Source organism: Daucus carota, chromosome 5 (assembly GCF_001625215.2).
Source record: "Daucus carota subsp. sativus chromosome 5, DH1 v3.0, whole genome shotgun sequence".
In the NCBI taxonomy this organism is placed as follows: Eukaryota; Viridiplantae; Streptophyta; class Magnoliopsida; order Apiales; family Apiaceae; genus Daucus; species Daucus carota.
In genome coordinates, this window is record NC_030385.2 from 19,891,209 (window position 1) to 19,912,320 (window position 21,112).

At 39.4% G+C, this 21,112-nt stretch overlaps 1 non-coding gene across 1 annotated transcript; it reads left to right on the forward strand.

The window, feature by feature from the left end:
- The first annotated feature begins 6,777 nt into the window (after nt 1-6,777).
- LOC135146833 (small nucleolar RNA R71) lies at nt 6,778-6,884 on the forward strand. Its single transcript, XR_010283930.1, has one exon. It is a non-coding gene; the product is annotated as a small nucleolar RNA R71 (small nucleolar RNA).
- Nucleotides 6,885-21,112: the final 14,228 nt, after the last annotated feature.

Here is a 21,112-nt window from a genome sequence, read left to right on the forward strand (position 1 = left end):
TGAAAGAATATGCTAAACTATATGCAACATGCAACCTATATGAACACACACATCACTACTAGTCCTTAGATTACCACCCCCAAACTTAAAATATTCAATGTCCTCATTGAAGGTGATAAAAAGGATCGAATGTACCTAGAAGGAGCCCGAACCATCACTCTCCTCACCCTCATCAGGTGAAGAGTCAGCTGGAGGATAAACCATATCAGCACCGAACACAGGCCACTCCACGTCTACGCCCGTAGCACGAAAAGCAGTCCCCAACGCCTGTGTCAAATCCCTAGCAAACCGACTATGCATATCATGCATCATATCCATCCGCCTAGTGAGCCTCCTGTACTGAGAATCACTGAACCCACGGCCTCCAATACCCGAGTGCTCTACTATCTGAGACGGCCCAGCTCTAGCTCGATCTGGTGTAGCATGAGCTCTATCCGGCGACGCTGGAGGTGGTGCCCTGGCACGGCCCCCCCTGGAATCTCTATAACCCATCCCCATAGGGTGGGCTATGCCACCATCCCACTCGGGTAATCGCTCAATAATAGCATGATCAATGGGAGCACTCGGCATCTGCAACTGCTCCTCAGCCGACCAACTCACACCCACCGCCACACACAACCTAGTCACTATTGTGGCATGAGGAATGGCCACACCAGTACGACTCCTCAGAAATCTCATAATGTTCTGATGGATAACATAAGCAACATCCACATACTCTCCACTCAATATGCCGTACAACAATATAGCACGGTCAACAGTGACGTCGTGTGGGTGGCCCGAGGGCATGATACTAGAACAAATAAACAGGTTCCAAGCTCGAGCATACCTGTTCATAGCAGATGTAGGGAACGAGACGCGCACATTGGTGGTGGGATTGCGCTTCCATACCGTACCCGGAACACACAATTCATTGACAATTTTATCCAAGTCCACGTTCCTCTTATCTTTGCGTACCCAATCCTCCTCCGTTTCTTGCATCTCTTGACCCCCAATGAGCTTTTGGATGGCTTCCAAAGTGTAATCCACGGTTAAACCCCGAACAATTGCCAACCCATTCTTTTCCATCCGAGCATTAGCATAAAATTCTCGGACAATGCTCAACGGCACCGCTTCCGGTGCCTTACACAACAACTCCCACCCCCGAGCTTGAATCATCAACATCAACCCACCATCCCCCGATGAAGGCAAGAAACCCCTTTCTTTAGTAATGGACTTACCCATAAGCCGAATAAACTCTTCTTGCGCTTCCGGGCTTGTAAACTTGTTAACCGAAGAACCCGTTGATTGTGCTTGCAAACTACTACCCCCGGATCTCCTAGCTCTTTTAGGTGCCATGGATTTGAGGATGTATGTGATGATAGGTTGTAGTGGAGAGATTAAGTGAAAAGAGATGAGATTTGGTGGAGATGGGTGTGTGTATAGTTGTATGTATATGTATGTATAGTTGGGGTTTGTAGAAGATGAAGTGGGTTTGTGTTTGGGGGAATTTTGGGTGTTGAATTAGGGCTAGAACAAGAGTTTAAAGGGCTGGGAATTAAAGGGAAGTGCTGGGGTTGTAAACAAAAAACGAGCAAAAGAAAGAAAAAAAAAAAAAAAAATTTTTTTTTTTTTATAAAACCCGCACCTGCCACTGCCTCACTCGCGCGGGCGCCCCGGTCCGGCGCGGCTGCCCCGCTCGCGCGGGCGCGCCAGCCGTGGCGCGGGGGCCGCGGAGTGGCAGTAGCTTCCTGCTGCTCGCGCGCGGGTGCCCCGTCCCGGCGCGGCCGCCCCGCTCGCGCGGGAGCGCCGGCCGTGGCGCGGGGGCCCCGGCGTGGCAGTGGGTTTTCGATTTTTTTTTTTTTTTTTTTTTTTTTTTTCGAACAGAAGAAAAACAAGAATTGCTTGAAAAAGCGTGGGTTGCCTCCCACGAAGCGCTTGTTTAACGTCCTTAGCTTGACGTGAAACTCCAAGAATTAGACAATAGAGAGGATGGTGCTTACCGACTCGCGATTCACCGGTCCTCCGAAATATGGCTTCACTCTTTGTCCATTCACTTTAAATGATTCCTCCGGTGTTGTTTCATAAATTTCTATAGCACCATGTGAAAACACCTTCTTTACTGTGAAAGGACCTGACCATCTAGATTTTAACTTCCCAGGAAATAGTCTGAGACGAGAATTAAAAAGCAACACTTGTTGGCCAATGAAAAACTCCTTTTGCACCAACTTTCTATCATGCCATCTCTTGACCTTTTCCTTGTAAAGCTTGTTGTTCTCATACGCCTGAAGCCTAAACTCGTCGAGTTCATTAATCTGAAGCATTCTCTTTTCACCAGCAGCTGTCATATCAAAGTTTAATTTCTTCAAAGCCCAGTATGCTTTATGCTCTAACTCTGCAGGCAAATGACATGCTTTTCCATAAACCAACTGAAAAGGTGACATCCCCAATGGAGTCTTATAAGCCGTTCTATAGGCCCAGACGGCCTCATCAAGCTTCAACGCCCAATCTTTCCTTGAAGGACTCACAACTTTCTCTAGGATTCGCTTGATTTCCCGATTAGATACCTCAGCTTGCCCATTTGTTTGAGGATGATAAGCAGTGGCAACTCTATGATTAATACCAAACCGTTCCATAAGTGTTGTGAACTTTCGATTGCAAAAGTGTGAGCCTTCATCACTGATTATAACTCGAGGAGTACCAAAGCGAGTGAATATGTTCTTCTGAAGAAAACTGATGACTACCGCAGCTGTGTTGGTTGGTAAAGCCTTGACTTCAACCCATTTAGACACGTAATCCACAGCAAGCAGAATGTAGAGATTATTGCAAGATGAGATAAAGGGTCCCATGAAGTCAATACCCCACACATCAAAGATTTCCACCTCAAGGAGAACATTGAGAGGCATCTCGTCCCTTCTAGAGATATTACCAACCCTTTGGCAACGATCACACTTCAACACAAACTGATGAGCGTCCTTAAAGAGAGTAGGCCAAAAGAAACCCGCCTGCAGAATACGAGCAGCTGTCTTCTGTCCTCCATAGTGTCCTCCATAAGTGGAGTCGTGGTAAGCTTGCAAGATTCCTTCAATCTCACTGTATGGAATACACCTTCTGATAATTTGATCGGAACCTTGACGAAACAAGAATGGCTCATCCCAACGATACCACTTCGCCTCATGAAGGAACTTTTTCTTTTGAGCGTAAGACAAATCAGGGGGAATGACATTACTCACCAGATAATTCACAATATCCGCAAACCATGGCTCTTCCTCTTGGACCCCAAATAATTGTTCATCCGGAAAAGACTCATTGATCAAGGTGGTGTCTTTGGATGCTCGGTCTTGATCTTCCAATCGAGAGAGATGATCAGCCACCTGATTTTCAGTACCCTTTCTATCCTTTATTTCCAACTCAAATTCCTGAAGCAAAAGAACCCATCGAATCAGCCGAGGTTTCGAGTCTTTCTTTGATAACAGATACCGAATAGCAGCATGATCAGTGTAAACAAACACCTTTGTCCCAAGCAAATAAGATCTGAATTTCTCGAATCCATAAACAATAGCCAGTAGTTCCTTCTCCGTGGTAGTGTAATTCAGCTGAGCACCATTGAGAGTCTTACTAGCATAGTAAATCGCATGAAAGATGTTATTCTTTCTCTGACCAAGCACAGCTCCCACCGCATAGTCACTAGCATCACACATCATCTCGAAAGGCTCATTCCAATCAGGTGCAGTAATAACAGGTGCTGTGGTTAATTTCTTCTTTAGAGTTTCAAACGCAACCAAGCACTCTCCATCAAATTTGAAGGGCACATCCTTCTCTAACAAGTTGCACAAGGGTTTGGTGATTTTAGAGAAATCCTTGATAAACCGTCGATAAAAGCCCGCGTGACCAAGAAAACTCCGAATCCCCTTTACTGAGATTGGTGGAGGAAGATTTTCAATTGTCTCCACCTTAGCTTTATCTACCTCGAGACCCCTGTTCGAAACTTTATGCCCAAGGATTATGCCTTCTTGAACCATGAAGTGGCATTTTTCCCAATTAAGAACGAGATTAGTTTCCACACATCTTTTTAGCACCATCGTCAAGTTGCTCAAGCATTCATCATAAGAAGTACCGAAGACAGAAAAGTCATCCATGAACACCTCAACATTGGTACCAATCATCTCGGAGAAAATAGCCATCATGCATCTCTGAAAAGTTGCTGGTGCACCACAAAGTCCAAAAGAAAGACGACGGAAAGCAAATGTGCCAAAAGGGCAAGTGAAGGTGGTCTTCTCCTGATCCTCTGGTGCGATACAAATCTGATTGTACCCTGAATACCCATCAAGAAGACAATAGTACTCGTGACCGGCCAACCTATCAAGCATCTGATCAATGAAAGGCAACGGAAAGTGATCTTTTCTGGTGGCTTTATTGAGCTTCCGATAATCCATGCATATTCTCCAACCTGTGACTGTTCGCGTCGGAATGAGCTCATTCTTCTCATTAGCTACCACGGTCATGCCTCCTTTCTTAGGCACACACTGAACAGGGCTTACCCACGAACTATCCGAGATTGGATAAATAATGCCGGCATCAAGCCACTTAAGAATCTCCTTCTTCACCACTTCTTTCATGATTGGATTGAGTCTTCTTTGATGTTCAACAGTGGGTTTACTACCCTCCTCGATCAGAATTTTATGTTGACAATAAGAAGGGCTAATTCCTTTAATATCTGCAATAGTCCATCCAATGGCTGATTTGAACTCCCTAAGAATTCTCAAAAGCTTTTCTTCCTCGATACCTGAAAGATTAGATGCAATAATTACAGGTAATGTAGAAGCTTCGCCAAGAAACGCATACCTTAGGTGTTCGGGAAGTTGCTTAAGCTCGAGTTTAGGAGCTTCGACAATAGATGGTTTCAACTTTTCATGAGAGTCCTTCAGCTCCGATAACCCAAGAGATTCAATTGGAGGATCCAACCGTCTTCTCCAAAGAGAAGTATTCAAGTATTGAAGGTGTTCTTCCTCCTCCTCATCTCCGAATTCTGAGTCACCCGATAGAACCCTTTCCAAGATGTCAGTTTTCAGCCTGTTATCGATTTCCGAATGAGCTGCAGCTTCGAGCATATCCACCTTAAAGCAATCCTCCTCATCTGATGGAAGTTTTATGGCATTGAACACGTTGAAAGTGACCATCTGATCTTGAACTCTCATTGTGAGTTCACCCTTTTGAACATCAATCAAAGTCCGCCCTGTCGCAAGGAAAGGTCTCCCCAAGATGATGGGAATCTTCTTATCTTCCTCGAAGTCTAGGATGACAAAATCTGCAGGGAAGATTAGTTTATCTACCTTTACCAACACATCTTCAACTATTCCCCTTGGGTATGTAATCGAACGATCAGCCAGTTGCAAAGACATATTAGTAGGTTTCAGCTCCGGAAGACCAAGTTGCAAGAAAATAGACAAGGGCATCAGATTTATGCTAGCTCCCAAATCACACAAACACTTGTCGAACGACAATTGCCCAATAGTACACGGGATTGTGAAACTTCCCGGATCTTTCAGCTTCGGGGGCAATTTCTGTTGCAACACAGCACTACACTCTTCGGTCAAAGCCACAGTCTCCAATTCCTCAAGTTTAAGTTTTCGAGATAGAATACCTTTCATGAATTTAGCATAACTCGGCATTTGTTCTAAAGCCTCCGCAAAAGGTATGTTGATTTGTAATTTCTTAAAGACCTCTAGAAATTTAGCGAATTGTTTGTCGAGCTTATGCTTTTGCAGTCTCTTCGGAAAAGGTGGAGGTGGATATACTTGCTTGACCCCAGTATCAGTTTTCGGGCTAGACTTTTCGGTTGAATCCTTGCTTGCTTCCTCGTTGACTTTATTCTTGTCAGCCTCAACAACAGTTTTTCCACTATCAGACTCAGATGAGAGTACGGGTGTTTCAACCTGTTGATCACTCTCTTCCTTGTTTCGCTCTGTTGCTGATTCTTTTTCCTTCGTAACCTTTCCGGACCTTAAGGTGACAGCCTGTACCTGTTCTTTCATCTCTTTCTTACCCGGATTGGCCTCGGTATCACTAGGAAGCGTTCCTTGTGGTCTGTTTATCAACGCGTTAGCAATCTGCCCAATCTGATTTTCCAAAGTTTTGATTGACACCGCTTGGCTTTTAATCATTAATTTCATCTCTTCCCATTCAGATCTTTCGTTGGAAGACTGTCCAGCCACCCCATGATTTTGTTGCTGGAATCCAGGTGGATGGAATTGCTGCTTCGGTGCAAACTGTTGTTGAAAACCAGAAGGGTTGAAAGGTCTAGCTCCTTGCTGCTGAAACTGCTGTTGCTGTTGTGGCATGAAGTTCTGATTATTGCTCCAGCTGAAATTCGGATGATTCCGATTATTCGGGTGATAAGTAGCCGGAGCTGGCTGCTGAGATCGCTGAAAATTGCTCACAAACTGAGCTGACTCGCTAGATATGGCACACTGATCAGTGGAATGTGTACCCGCACAAAGCTCACAAACTGAAGGTGGTTGCTGAATCCCCAAGTTTACCAAAGAATCCATCTTCATAGTAAGAGCCTTAATTTGAGCAGTCAAGGCTGTAGTAGCATCAACATCCAGAATCCCTGCTGCTTTGCCCTGATGAAGACGCTGAGTAGGATTCTGATATTCATTTGCAGCCATCATCTCGATCAACTCATAAGCCTCCTCATAGCTCTTAGTCAATAGAGCTCCACCTGATGCTGCATCGAGCATTGGTCTCGATTGAGGACCCAAGCCATTATAGAAGCAATTGATAACCATCCAATCAGGCATCCCATGATGTGGGCACTTCCGAAGCATCTCCTTGTAGCGTTCCCATGCTTCACAAAAAGTTTCACCAGATAGCTGAGAGAATTGAGTGATAGCATTCCTTAGTGCAGCTGTTTTGGCCATAGGGAAGAACTTAGAAAGAAATTTCTGAGCCAGATCCTCCCATGTCGTAATAGATCCTGCAGGAAGAGAATGTAACCATCCCTTAGCTTTATCCCTCAGAGAAAACGGGAACAACCTCAATTTAATGGCATCTTCCGTAACACCATTGAACTTGAAAGTGTCACAGATCTCAATGAAGTCTCGAATATGCATATTAGGATCCTCTGTCGGAGAACCCCCAAACTGTACTGAGTTCTGTACCATCTGAATAGTGCTAGGTTTGATTTCGAAAGTGTTGGCCTGAATCGCTGGCCTGACAATGCTCGACTGAATGTCATTGATTTTTGGCTCAGAGAAAGCCTTAAGAGCCTTAGTATCGTTAACTGCTGGTGGTTGATCATCCATCGTATCAATCTCTATCGTTTCTTCCTTAATTAATGCTTCCTTACGAGCCTGAGAACGTGTTCGCATACACGTCCCTCAAGTACCTGAAACACACACAACGAACTAAGGTGAGAAAAGAATCCAAGTCAATGAACTTTAACGACCACTAATGACAAGCACATAAACTAAAATATAACACCGAGTCCCCGGCAGCGGCGCCAAAAACTTGTTCGCACAAAATCACGCAAGTGTACGTGGTCACAAGTAATATAGAATATTATTCAAGTTCGTACCCACAGAGACTGGTGTATTCAGAAATATGCACTTATGCACCAATGTATGATTATTATTCAATGCTTGGACAAGTATCAAATTGGGTTTTGGTTTTCTACTTAACTAATCCTAATTGAATTATGAAACTAAAAATTATCAACTAAGAGAATACGATTTACTAATGAGAATAAAACATGGGATTCTAGCTTCATTAACAACTTCATTCAGAGTTCTACCTTATTCGATTGTAATGGTTGATAACTAATCAGATAACACGAGACTGATACACGCTAACTGTCGTTATACGTGCACCATACTGCTACACATCCACAATTAAGATAGAAGGTAAACAGACACCAATTATGCTTAGACCCTATATGTCTATAGAATTTGAAAACATAACGGTTGAAGAGCAAGTTATCTATCGAGATTACATAGGGCGATGCAAGATGGGTAAAATCACATCACAAGTCATGTTATCGGAACACGAAACCTATGCTCGCATGGCAAGTTCTAAATCAATATATTCACTGTCGCTTCAATAAAGATTAACAAGCAATCTTAGATGTTAGCTACGCATCCAAGATGAATAAGCACAACCAATACGAGGAAATCAAACCATCACATATGAACAAGGCAAATTAACTACTGAAATTCATCGATAAATCCGCTAAAATCCCATGACAATGATTAGTTCCTAATCGAACTTCTCATCATCATGGGTTCGAATGTAAACATGGTACGGAATAGGAAAAACAAAATCAAAGTACTAGAACAAGAGTTAAGAAACAAATCCGAAACGAGCATCCAAAGTTACGCCTACTTCGAAGAATTACAAAAGTGAAAGTATGAAATTGATCTTGATCTTCTCCGTAGCCGTCACGTGCTCCTTAGAATGTTTCTAGGTTGTGTTTTAAGTCCCCCAAGCCTTCCTTTAAGTTTCCCAGCTAACGGGCCTTCAAACGGATCAAAAACGGGCAAAACGGGCCAAAATTCCCGCTCAGGTCGTGGGGCGGCCGCGCCAGAGTTGGGGCCCCCGCGCCACCGGGGCGGCCGCGCCAAAATTGGGGCGGGCGCGCCAAATCAGCAGCCCTGACACCCAACCTTGTCACGTCCATAACTTTCTCCTCGTGCATCCGATTGCTTCGCCGTTTTTTTTCAATTAAAGCTATGATTCCCCTCTTCGTTCTCCTTCCAAGAAACCTACACAACAACACACTAAAACATATCAAAAATATCAAAAGCTTGAGGCCATTCCATCAATTTAAGCCAAAACGAAGGCTTCCAAGTGGATATAAAATCCACTTATCAGCTCCTTCTCTTATGTCTTCCAGCAGGGATTTATTGCCAGTCATGTGCATTGACGCTCCACTGTCAAGCACCCAGGTAACACGAACAACTCCACTGGCACCCTGCAAAAGACAACTTGATTAGACAGTCTTTGGGACCCACACTTGATTGGGTCCTGCAGTCTTAAAGAACTGATTTCTATTAGGTAATACAACAGAGCCTCTTGGACTGATACTTGGTTCAGATTTGACTGAACTTACTTCCTTAACAACAGCCTTATAAACCTTGGTTTTAGGCTTTGGAACATAAGTCTCCTTCCTAACACGAGGAGGACTAGCAGTCTTTGATCTAGCATGCTTGTGGTTTGTGTGTTGTCTTGGTGTCGTGTTTTCATTTTTAGCATGCAAATTATTAAAATAAGCAGACATAGTATTGAAAGCACACAGCATACAGTTGTCAACACCACAGAATTTATGACATGAATCAAATGTAGGAGCAACAAGAATATCAGTCATCACAGTAGGAACATCAACAGATTCTACTCTAACTTTGTTAACAGTTTTAAAGTTCTCAGTAGAATGACATCTGTTATCTCTGTTCTTACTGTTCACAAAACTATTAGGCTTGTTGAATTTGGTTCTTTCAGAGTTGACACCTAAACCAGCTTTAGGCAACTTAACATTGCCTTTCACTTTGATTGGTTTCAGTGATGTCGGGATCTCATCTTTCTTCTCATTACTCTCTTTCATTTTAAGGTCTTCCTGTTTGAGTTCATATTTAATGACAACAGGAGTTTCTAACAGAGGTTCAGCTTCTGAGACCTTAAACAAAGGTTGAGGGGAATCTTTCAAAACAAAAGGAATTCCTCTCTCCTTTGCACTCTTCTTAAAGGGAGTAATGTTACTAGCCTTACCTACTGATTTGTTATAGTCAAAGCCTATTCCAACAGTTCTCTTGATCTCTTGTTTATCATTAAGTTCTTTGACTATCATGGAGGCATCCTTAAAGGCTTTACACTTAACTTTCTCTTCGTCTAGCTGAAGTCTTAAAGCAATCTCACCTTTCTCTAGAACTTTGACTTTAGCACTTTGAAATCCTAAATCCATAGTCAATTGTTCTATTTTAGGTTTTAATACTTTCATCTCATTCATTTTATAAGCATGAATATCTAAGACTAAAGTATCAATTTTAAGATTGGCAGCTTTCAACTTTTTAATAGCATCATCTCTTTCAAGTCCTAATTGCATAAACAGTTTAGGGCATGTAGGATCTACCTGAAAGCTTCCAGCAGGAGGAGGTGAAGATGATCCAGCATCAGCCATGAGAGCAACATTCCCAATCTGCTCTTCTTCATCACTATCTGTATCATCCCAGCTTTTCCCTTCTGCTAGATATGATTTGCTCTTGAAGCTTTGACTTCCAGAAGTACCATGATGCTTTCTAACCAGTGCATCATACTTCTGCTTCAGCTCATCATACGAATCTTTTCTTTTTCCTTGAACCTTGGGCTGTTTGCATTCAGTTGCAAAGTGTCCAGGTTCACCACAATTGAAGCATTTGAACTTGCTTCTGTCCACCATCCCAGTCTTGTATCCTCCTTTACTTGTTGAAGATGAATAGCCTCCCTTCTGAAACTTATTAACAGTAGGTTTGTATTTATAGGAAGGGTTCTTCCGGAATCTCATGTTTCCAAACTTCTTGGCAAACAGGGATAGAGATTGATCTTCTAACAGTTCAAGTTCTTCCATTGTATAGAACTCTTCATCACCACTGGAAGAAGCAGTCTGACCCATCTCAGGTACAACAAACTCCTGAGTGGTTTTAGAAGGAACAACAACATCCTTCTTCTTTTCTTCCAGTACAGGTGACTCAACAACTAGAGCTCTCGAATGGTTCTGTGTTTTACCCCAGCCATATCTCTGTTTACTCTGAACTTGCTCCAGTTCATAAGTTTTCAAAACTCCGTAGAGTCTTTCCAGAGAAATCTCATTCAGATCTCTGCTTTCCCTGATGGCAGTGATTCTGTGTTCCAGATGTTCAGGAAGGGTTAAGAGAAACTTCATGTTGACCTCTTTCTTGTCGTAGAATTTCCCATTCAGATTTAAATTATTTATCAAATTATTAAGTCTGATAAATACTTCTGAAATCCCTTCACCGGGATGAGAACCAAACTGTTCATACTGAGCCATCAGTATCTCTTTCTTGTTTTCCCTAACTTCCTCTGAGCCTTCATTGATAATCTCTAACGTATCCCAGATTTGCTTGGCGTTCGTACAATTAACAACAGCATTGTACATTACTGGATCTAGAGATTCCACCAATATTAGTTGGAGAGCGTCATCTAAGTTCATCTGTTCACTCTCTTCATCTGTGTACTCAGAAAGTTCTTTCGGAATGATCTGATGAGGTATTAACACACCATCCTCTTCGTGTGCTAATATGACATTCATCGGAGTAGTAACACCTTTGTCCAAAATCCCGATGTATTTTCTGTTCGCGGTGCGGAGGAATAGGAACATGTGCCTCTTCCATAGGCCAAAGTGTTCTTTGCTGAACGGTGGGATTTTAATGCTACTGATCTTTTGTGTACTCATATTTAAGGATTTGAAGTCAATAGTGTTTGGATGAGATTTGGATTTTTGAAAGAAAAATATTTTAAATCAGAATTAATTTTTGGAATAAAATTAATTCGAATAAAAAATATTTGGACGTTACAGAGTGTGTATAGGATCTGATACGGAAAAATGGTATCAACCGCTCTGATGCCAATTGTTAGGTCCTGAAACGATTGTAGAAGGGGGGGGGGTTGAATACAATCGTCACAAAATAATCGCGGTGGAATAATCTGATTTGAATTAAACTATTAATCAGATATTAATTAATTAATATAACAATGTTTTAAGTCGTTATATAATTAATATGGTTCGTTTAGTTGTCCACTAAAGTTCGTAGAATAAATTCGACAGGATGTATTCTAGTTTAGTGATTAAAACAACCGAGTGATCAAAGCACAGAAAACTGTGGATATAACAATTGCAAGTTACAAACAACTTGAAAGCTTTTACAATGCTTGAACACTTGAGAAATGAAGAAGTGAAGCCATATTTATAGGCAAACCACTTAGATCTAGGTATGACATTGAAAGGAATGACTTTCTAGCTTAGGAATGACATTACAATGGAAGATATGACATTATTACACAAAGCCATGCCCTAAAACAAGAAAGGAATGACATAAATAAGGAATGCCATACTGCATAGGCACGGTATGACATTTCAGACTTGGTGACTAAGTCATTCAGTATGACATACAACTCCAAAGCCATTTAGAACACTTCGGTATGACTTTGTTAAGTCATTATAACTCAAGTCATACACACAAACGACAATCCCTGGAATCAGGACACGGTATGACTTTTTAAAGTCATACCAGACAATGTCATGCAGTACACAAACGGTATGACATTTCTAAGTCATGCCATGGCATGTCAGTATAAGGCACACGGTATGACTTAATTAAATAAAGTCATACCGAATGTTTTAATCCTTTCAACACACACCAGTATGACTTGGAAAGTCATGAAGAAAAAGCCTTCACAACAGACACGGTATGACATTTTCAGAGAATGTCATACCGATCCAAATAATCAATAAATCAGCTTTTTAATATATATAAATATTAGATAATTACCCACTTAATTATATTAATTATATAAATTCATAAATTAAATTAATTCGAAGGTGAATTAATTTAATAAATAAATTATACAACCAATTTAATTATTTTGAATAGTGAGATAATTAAATAAATACTTATAATATTGTATATCTTCATCAGCAGAGACTTCCGGCTAGATTAAACTTTGTAGATCTTTGTCTTGATTGAACGGCCACTTGTAGTTGATGCAGAATACTTAATTAGAGTAGCTGACACACAAATGTATAGTCTGGTTCATCTGTATCTAGCTGAATTAAATATTCTTTATCAAATAAACATATGAGATGTGGCTTGTTCGTCGATTCTTTGTCTTCGTAGTTCTTCTTCATTAGTAACAATAGTATGGAATCTTCTGAATAAATAAAGTATTAAAACTTTATACCTTCTGGACTTCTGGACGTGCTACAAAAGATTATTTGTACACTGAGGCTTGAACATATTAATGAACTTCTTACAGTGGTGTGCAGCAGCATCCTGAAATTCTTCAGATATATAATTTCAACAAATCACTTGACGTTCTTCGTACGGATTCCTTCAACAGTGCTTGCTAATTTACTTTCTTTCTTATCAGAGTTGAGTTGGTACTCTTAAATACAAATAGGCTTAACATATGCCTTTCAAGTTGCGTTTTGATGTGACAATCAGGCATATTTTGCTGTGGATCGTGATTATGATGTCCATAATATTAACTAAAATGACTTTAAAGGTCAACACCCCTCTCTAGAGCCCGTTTGGTTGGGATTAGGACTTACTCCCTCTGTCCCCCTCATTTCTTTACAATTTTTTTTCACTGCGTGACATGCATTTTAAATTTGAATTTAACTGAAACACTAATCAAGCGGTGTAGCTCGTAGAGTAGGTAGGGATCTCCCACTTCGGCTATCCAACTGCACCTACGGAAGATAAGCCTCAACAAAGCTCTCCCACGCCTGACCAATCCTCGCACGCCACGTGGCGGGGATGTTCCCCACTTACCACAAATATATATACATCCACATACATCGTTGTTTTACTTTTCCTATTCACCTTCCCACCTCTTTTCACTCTCTTCCTCTACAACCGAAGCTTCTCCAGGCGCAAGCTACCCCTCTCCTCCGGCACTTTTGGGTCTTCACATCGTCTCCAACTAAGGTACGACTCCGGCATTCCACCTTTAATCTCCATTTCGTTTATTTGAGCTTGGCACCGTCTACTTCATATGTGTGTGCCTCAGTTTATGAATATGTATGTCTATATGCTCACACATGCTTACAAAATGCATGCCTGACATTTCCCCGACGATATTATAGATTAATACGCCTTGCATGTTGTTTGTTGTCTACCTCCCCTTCTTGTACGCACACCTTGCACCTACTGCCACCCCCCCAATGTATGCCGAGTGTTTGACACTTTTCCTAAATGAGCCCGCGACCTCTGGAATCGATTCCGGTGACGGTGCCGATCCGAATTCGAGGCCATCACCGACGTCTGATGTCCTCTTGGATGAGTTTCGGGCTTCCCGTTACATTTTTGAGAAAACCCTTTGCCTTCTTTAACTCTCGACTTTTGAGATTTTTTTTACTCGACTTAACTGTTCAACTAGGCCAAGGTGCATGTTTGAAGCTTCTCTCTTCTTTTTTTTTACGATGAACTGATATATGTGTTTGAGTTTCCTTGTGATTGCAATGCTTGTTTTTGGGGGTTAGGCCTAAATTTGATCGTAAAGAATGTCGACTACTGCCCTTCCGCTAGCCTTCCCGTTATCTCGCATAGAATATGTTCCGTCGCTTGTAACCCTAGCTCGCCAGCAGTGAGGGAGAATAGCCTCATACGTTTTGGGGCTTCCCCTGAATCTCCTTCGTAACCACTTCCTAGTCATGAACTTTTGAACTCGTAACCCTGTTTGTTATAGGCTTCCTTCCTTTTCATTCTTTCACTTGCCCCTAGCTAGTCATTCCTCTTTTGAACTCCTTGCTGATTCCATCCCTTCCTCTTGTAGATGTCTCAGGAATCCATGTCCTCCCACTCTTTGCAATCGGCCACCACCATCGAGATTGACACGGGGTCTTCCCCTAGACAGGGTATTCGTCCGCCTCCACCAGTCCCCAACATTAGCACCAGGGCCCGCTCCAAGCGTAGCTCAATGGTCAAAGGCTCAACTGGAGTACATCTGATGTAATGACCCGGATTTTTAAAAATATTTTTATTAGAATTAAAAGTAATTTTTCTTTAAAGAAGGGAATAAGATTTAATATTTTATTCCAGTTTAATGAGTTTTCAAAGTTTTATATTTAAACCCCGGGTTATTGTGTTATTTATAAATAATGGTATTTTCAAAACTGATTTTCAAATATTGTTTTGAAAATTCTGTATGAATATTCTGTGAATATATGTGTTATGTGATTAAGTGGTGTTGGTGGAATTGATTGTTAATTAATTGTGGTTAATAACGGATATTATATGATTAATAAATGAATTTTTGTGAATATTGTACTATCTGGTTTATTTAATTGACCGCTCATATATGCTCGGATTTGAGATATTTCAATTTCTATATGATCAGGATAAAATGTAGTTTATTTGGATATTTTGTATCGATTTATGGAATGTTAGATGATTTTATAATCGATTTACAGATTTAATTGCGTATATTTGTATTTATTTATTAATTATTTGATCTTTTTGGAAACCGTCCACTCGTGACGGAGCAACGATTTTATTTCCGGAAGTTTCGAGAAAACGCACCTTTAGCCTAATTTGAATATTCCGGACACTTTTCGTGTTTTGACTTTTTCGATCCGGAGTACGGTTTTCCCCGGAGTCGGTCCGGCGGAGTTTTTCGGGTATTTTAGTTGTTGATAATTATCCAGTTTGCCTCGATATACGTGAAAGCCAGATATTTTGATTATTATATTACTTTTTATCGAAATACGTGCAAATGGGACACGCAGACTAATCATTGCTTTTAAAAGCCCCATTTTGATGATTATCTCGAAAACCGGTACCGCTTGGACCCGTTTTATTAATATAAAGCTATTAAATACGTATTTTCATGTCATAAACGATCCAAAGGGGTACCAATTATTTGTAAATATAAATAGACTCTCCTGTAACTTATTTTCACCGTAGAAATCATTTTCACCAGTTTCTTTTCACGAATACCGAGAGAAACCGAGCGGTGTTCTTCGTGTTCTTCATAATCAAACAAAGATTTGAAGGTGTTATTGGAGTCAGAATCAAGCGTGCGAATAGTCAAATCGAAGGTATCGAAGAGTAGAACCTATATCTGCAATCAAAAACAACATGAGATTTACAGGTAGGGAGGAATTGGGGTTTTAAAATTCGAATTTATATGATTTTAATTATGAATTTTTGCAAATGATCTTATTTGATTGTTTTGATGATTCCATGTTGTAGAGCATCTCCTGCCATTCGTTTTCATATATCATATGTCGATTTTTGACTTCCGTAACATATAGAAATAAGGGTTTGATTCTTGAGATGTGTTCTTGAATGTTCTTGAGTGTTCTTGAATATTTTCAATTGGTTTTGGGGATTCCTTATTCTGTGAATCTGGGTATAATTGAAGGATACCATCTTGTTGGGCGTGTTGAGGGGAGCGTGTACATGTGTTCAGATCGAATGAACGAGCTGTGGTTTGGCCTGCCGGAGTCGAAGAAGCAAGTCGCCGTCGGCGGCTGTTCTTCGTGACATTCCGGCCGATTTACGTGGCCTTTGTTGATTTTGATTGCAAATCTAGAATTCTGATAGTATGTAGGTCATATCTGGACAGTCTGGTGTGGAACAGAGGCCGGAAACGCCGTTTCCGGCGGGGTCTGGGGCCGGCGGCGGCAAAAATGTCGTTTGGTCCCCAGACTTATGAAGAAGGTGAAGTTTGAGTACTGAAGTTTTGAATTTTACAAAACACCCCCTGTAACTTTGAAAAGTTACACTTTAAACCCTGGCCGAAAACTTTCAAAAGTTTACAAAATAAACCTTTTGATTTAATTTTCTAAAATTGTTTTATTTAATTATTTTAAATTCTAAAAATAGTTTTTAATTATTTCTTTATTCAAAAATAAATCTAAATTAGTTTATTAATTAATTTTAATTAGTAATTAATTATTTTAATTGGTCAATTAATTTAAATATTAATTGATTAATTATTTTAATTAATTATTAATTGATTTTAATTGGTTAATTAATTGGATTTAATTATCCTTTTTGATTTAAAAATTCCGAAAAAATAGTTTCGAGCTTTAAAATATTTTTCCAAATTATTTTCAAGGCTCGATAATTGTTTATGAATGATTTCAAGTCCAATTTCAAGTATTTGGGACTTGATTATTTATTCGAAAAGTGATTCTTTTATCGATTTTAATTCCGAAAAATGTTTAAAAATTCTGGAAAATTCCCGAAAAATCATTTTTAACCCAAGACTTGATTTAATATCAATTGGGATGGGAAACCTTATGTGTTGTGTGTTGTCTGCTATTGGTTGGATGTGTTATGTGCCGAGAGGAGAGTGAGAAAACTGTTTTGAGCATAACTTTTGATCCATAAGTCGGAATCAAGTGAAACGAAAGAGAGACAGAAGCTTATAACGTCTATTTTAATATGATGTTACTATATGGCCGAGTCTAGAAGGTGAATAATTGTTGATAAGTATGCATAATGTGATAATATGTGATCTAAGTGCTATTAAGTGATGATTATGTGAAGTACGTGTTAGTTTTGATATTGTGAAGTGATAAATGATTCGTATGATTGATATTGGATAAGAATATATGGATTATAGTGACTGGAGTTGATTGATTGGAATATGTTGACAGGGGGATAGTCTAATAAATAGAGGAGACGCTGTCAAATTATCGATAGGATTTATATGATAATTGATTTGTGATATGTTATGTGGAATATGACTTGACTACATGATAGAGTCCAAGCATGATTATGTGTTAAGTGATATTTGATAGGTAAAGGGATATATAAGTGGGTATCGATATACGTGATATGTATATGCGGTAAATTGATTAGTGATTATAGTATTATTTTATTCTCGTAAAGGATTTGGACGAGACGTGTACGCTCGAAGACGTCAGAAAGTCGGAATGGTATTGCAAAGCGAATAAGGGATGAATCGAGTAAGCGAAGCGATGTGGCGAATAGAGTATAGCTAGAGATGGTCTAGAGATTACGAGATGCATAGATTGTGAAAGTTGAAAGATGAGAATGAGCTGTGAGACTGGAGTCAGATTTAAGGCAAGTATCCTGCACCCTGCTTTTGGATATATTGAAAATATTCTGATTCATTCTTTTGATGTGTTGCAAGTATCCTAAACCTTTCTCTTGGATATATTGCAAATATTCTGATCCATTCCTTTGGTAGATGTTTCAAGTATTCATACCTTTCTTTTCAATGTTCGAAAATGCGAGTATTCTGACCCATTCTTTCTAATCTTCAAGTTTCTAAAGAATTTCCGTTTTACAAATTAATTCGAAGTTCAGATTGTCATTGAAGCATGTGTTGCTCAGTGATGGTTAGAGCTTTGAATGAATTGGGATCTTCTTGATTATTCAACCCGCCATTGTCATGCTGGTTTAGCAGGCTAAATTCAGTTGCTTAGCCGACAATGGAGGATACTGAATAGTTGAGGATTTCCTGAACTGTGATTTATGAAATGATGGATCATGATTTATGAATAGATTATTATCAAAGTTTGAATTGGAATTATTCTGTTGTTGATGATATTTATGATGATGTTCTGTTAATTTACATTGGCTTCTTGAATTGAATTAGAGAATTGGATTATTGTTTTTATATAAACCTGTGGACCAGATTCGTGGTCATGTTAGGCCAATGAGTGCCTTGGATCCAGTAATAGAGCATGGCGGGGCCTGCTCGGGGTTAGTGCGGAACTGATTAGCTGCCTAACCTTGGTTTTAATTAAAATGTGATAGTCCAATTCAATAATTCTTTGGAAAGATTGAATTTCTCAGTTTAAATGCTGCAAGGTATTGTAAATCATTCTATACAATACCATGAACTCATGAACTCAGGTTGAATCCTCTTATATCTTGAACTCGTGAACTTCTATTATATCATTTCAGAACTATCATTGTTTATTACTACTTGCTGAGCATTGTTGCTCACTCTTGCTATTCTCTTTTAACCATTTCAGAAAGGCTTAAAGATGAGTGGCTAGACTGTGATGGTGAATAAGGCTAATGCTAGGCGAGGAGACAGAGTTGAGGATCCAGTGATCGAGGAGTGTTCAGGGAAGTTGATGAGGTTGGTGCAAGCTGGAATAGTTGACAGTGATTCTTCTTATTGAGGATGATCTGATTTGGTAAGAGATGTTGTGTAATAATAGTGGTAGATTCTAATTTCAATACTGTAACCTGGATGCGATCCTGTTGCTTTTAGGGGGTTTAAATGTTCTCCTTCGAATCAGTTATTAAAGTTTAAATGTTCTCTTGAAATTCTCCTATTATGGCTTTCAAGTTTGAAATTCAGGTTTTGAAATCATTCGATTTATGTTCTCATTCAAATATTTTATTAAATGTTTTCAGGTTTTAAATTCTCTGATTTTATTATCTTTTGAAAAAAAAAAAAAATTACAGGTTTTCGAAAGTGTTTAAAAATGGTTTTTGTGTGGTGACGTCAGAATCCAGGCCCCCGGATTCTCGGACTGTCACAGTTGGTATCAGAGCAACAGGTTATAAGTGTTTGAAATTAGAATATAGATTATAGTTTTAAGTTTTAAAGAGGAGAATGTGATGTAATCTTACATAGAGGTATGGTCAGACTATCTAGGAATAGTCTAGGTATTTGAGAGAAGACTAGAGTCTAGTTAGATGATTAAGTGGAGTGTTTATGTCTAGAGAGATTATGATTTTAGATCTAAACATTTGATTTCTAGTATGTTGACTAATTGAGATGGTGAACTGTGAGAAAGGTCAAGATTAGACCTAGATAGAAGAGTTTGATAGTGAATGATTGAGTTGAGAATGGTGAAAATGCAGAGTTCGGAGTATTCTAACTATACTGCATAGTTGAAAATGGTCTATTGTATTGATTTGAGAATGATAAAGATGCATGGTTCATAGTATGTTGACCATGTCAGATATTTGGAAAAAGTATGTTGTTTTAGTGAGATATGAAGAGTTAGTGTAAGATATGAGTTGTGCTGGATTAGAATGAGAGTTTTGTAGATAAAGGCAGATAGATGGTGAGTGAATGATAGAGAATATGTGGATCTGAGTCCAGTTATTAGGGGAGATGTCGGTGAGTAAGTTAGAACGTTAGTCCTCGACGTCAACGCTTTAAGCTAATCGGGACTTCAAACGACATCAAGGTGGGCCCATAACCCACAGGTTGATGATCCAGACAATCGATGATATGCTACGTGTTTTTGCTATTGACTTCACAGATAATGGGGATGAAGGGGAGGCCAAGATTAATTACGAACGATAACGTCTACGATGAAACTTTACAAGGTTGCTACGAATGCACGTCAATTGACTATCGAGAACGTTGAAAAGATGACATAAATTGAATAACGATTTCGTAAAGCAGAGTGGGAATTTGAGAAGACCTTGGCAATACCTCTCTTCAAATAAAGATTCTTTTGATTATGTCCTTCATTAGTGAGTTATTATGATATCATTTGGATAAATGAGATTTTCAATTTCTCACATTCTAAGATGATAATGATATTGATTCTTGGTGTGAATTGGAAACCAAAGATGTGTGATAAAGGTTGTTGTGAAGAGACAGTGATGTTCCTTGATATTTTTAACATTTCTTGCCATTTCTTGATATTCTTTCATTTTCCTTCATATTCTTTGATATTCTCGATATTCTTTGATATTCTTTGATATTCCTTAACATTTCTTGATGTTCTTTGAGATTTCTTGGATTCTTTCAATTTGATTGGGATGAACAACCCTATTTATAGGGGACACAAGGTATACCTGTCTGTGTGATAGGAGTTGGATGGGACGCCATCACTTGTGTATGTTGTGATTACAAGAAGGTTAACAACCTTTAGTAGTGTCTAATGTGGACACGCAACACCAAGTTCGTCGATCATATAGATCTCTCAATCACTCCTTTATTCAAATGTGACTTATCCTGAAAGCATTTTGTTCCATTTTAAATTCCCAAAGATTGATGCCTGAAAAATGAATTTTGCAATTGTGAAAGTTGATTCTCCTATTTCTTTAAAGCTAAAGGTATGCCAAGGTTGATCAAAAGGTGGATGACGATACGATATTACGAAGTGTGTACGTTTTAGTTTTCTTCGGGGGATTCCGAGGACGGAATCCTTATAAGGGGGGTAGAATGTAATATCCCATATTATTAAAGTTAGATGTGATTATTATAAATCTATTTGTCTAAATATTATTGTTGGCTTTAGTTGAAAAGCGAATTGATTATGTGAATAGTTTTATATGATTATACTTGTTCTGTGGATTAATATGGATTTTACAGATTATGCGTCCTCCTTCTTTCTCTGATTCCGAGGACGGAATCCCTATAAGGAGGGTAGATTGTAATGACCCGGATTTTTAAAAATATTTTTATT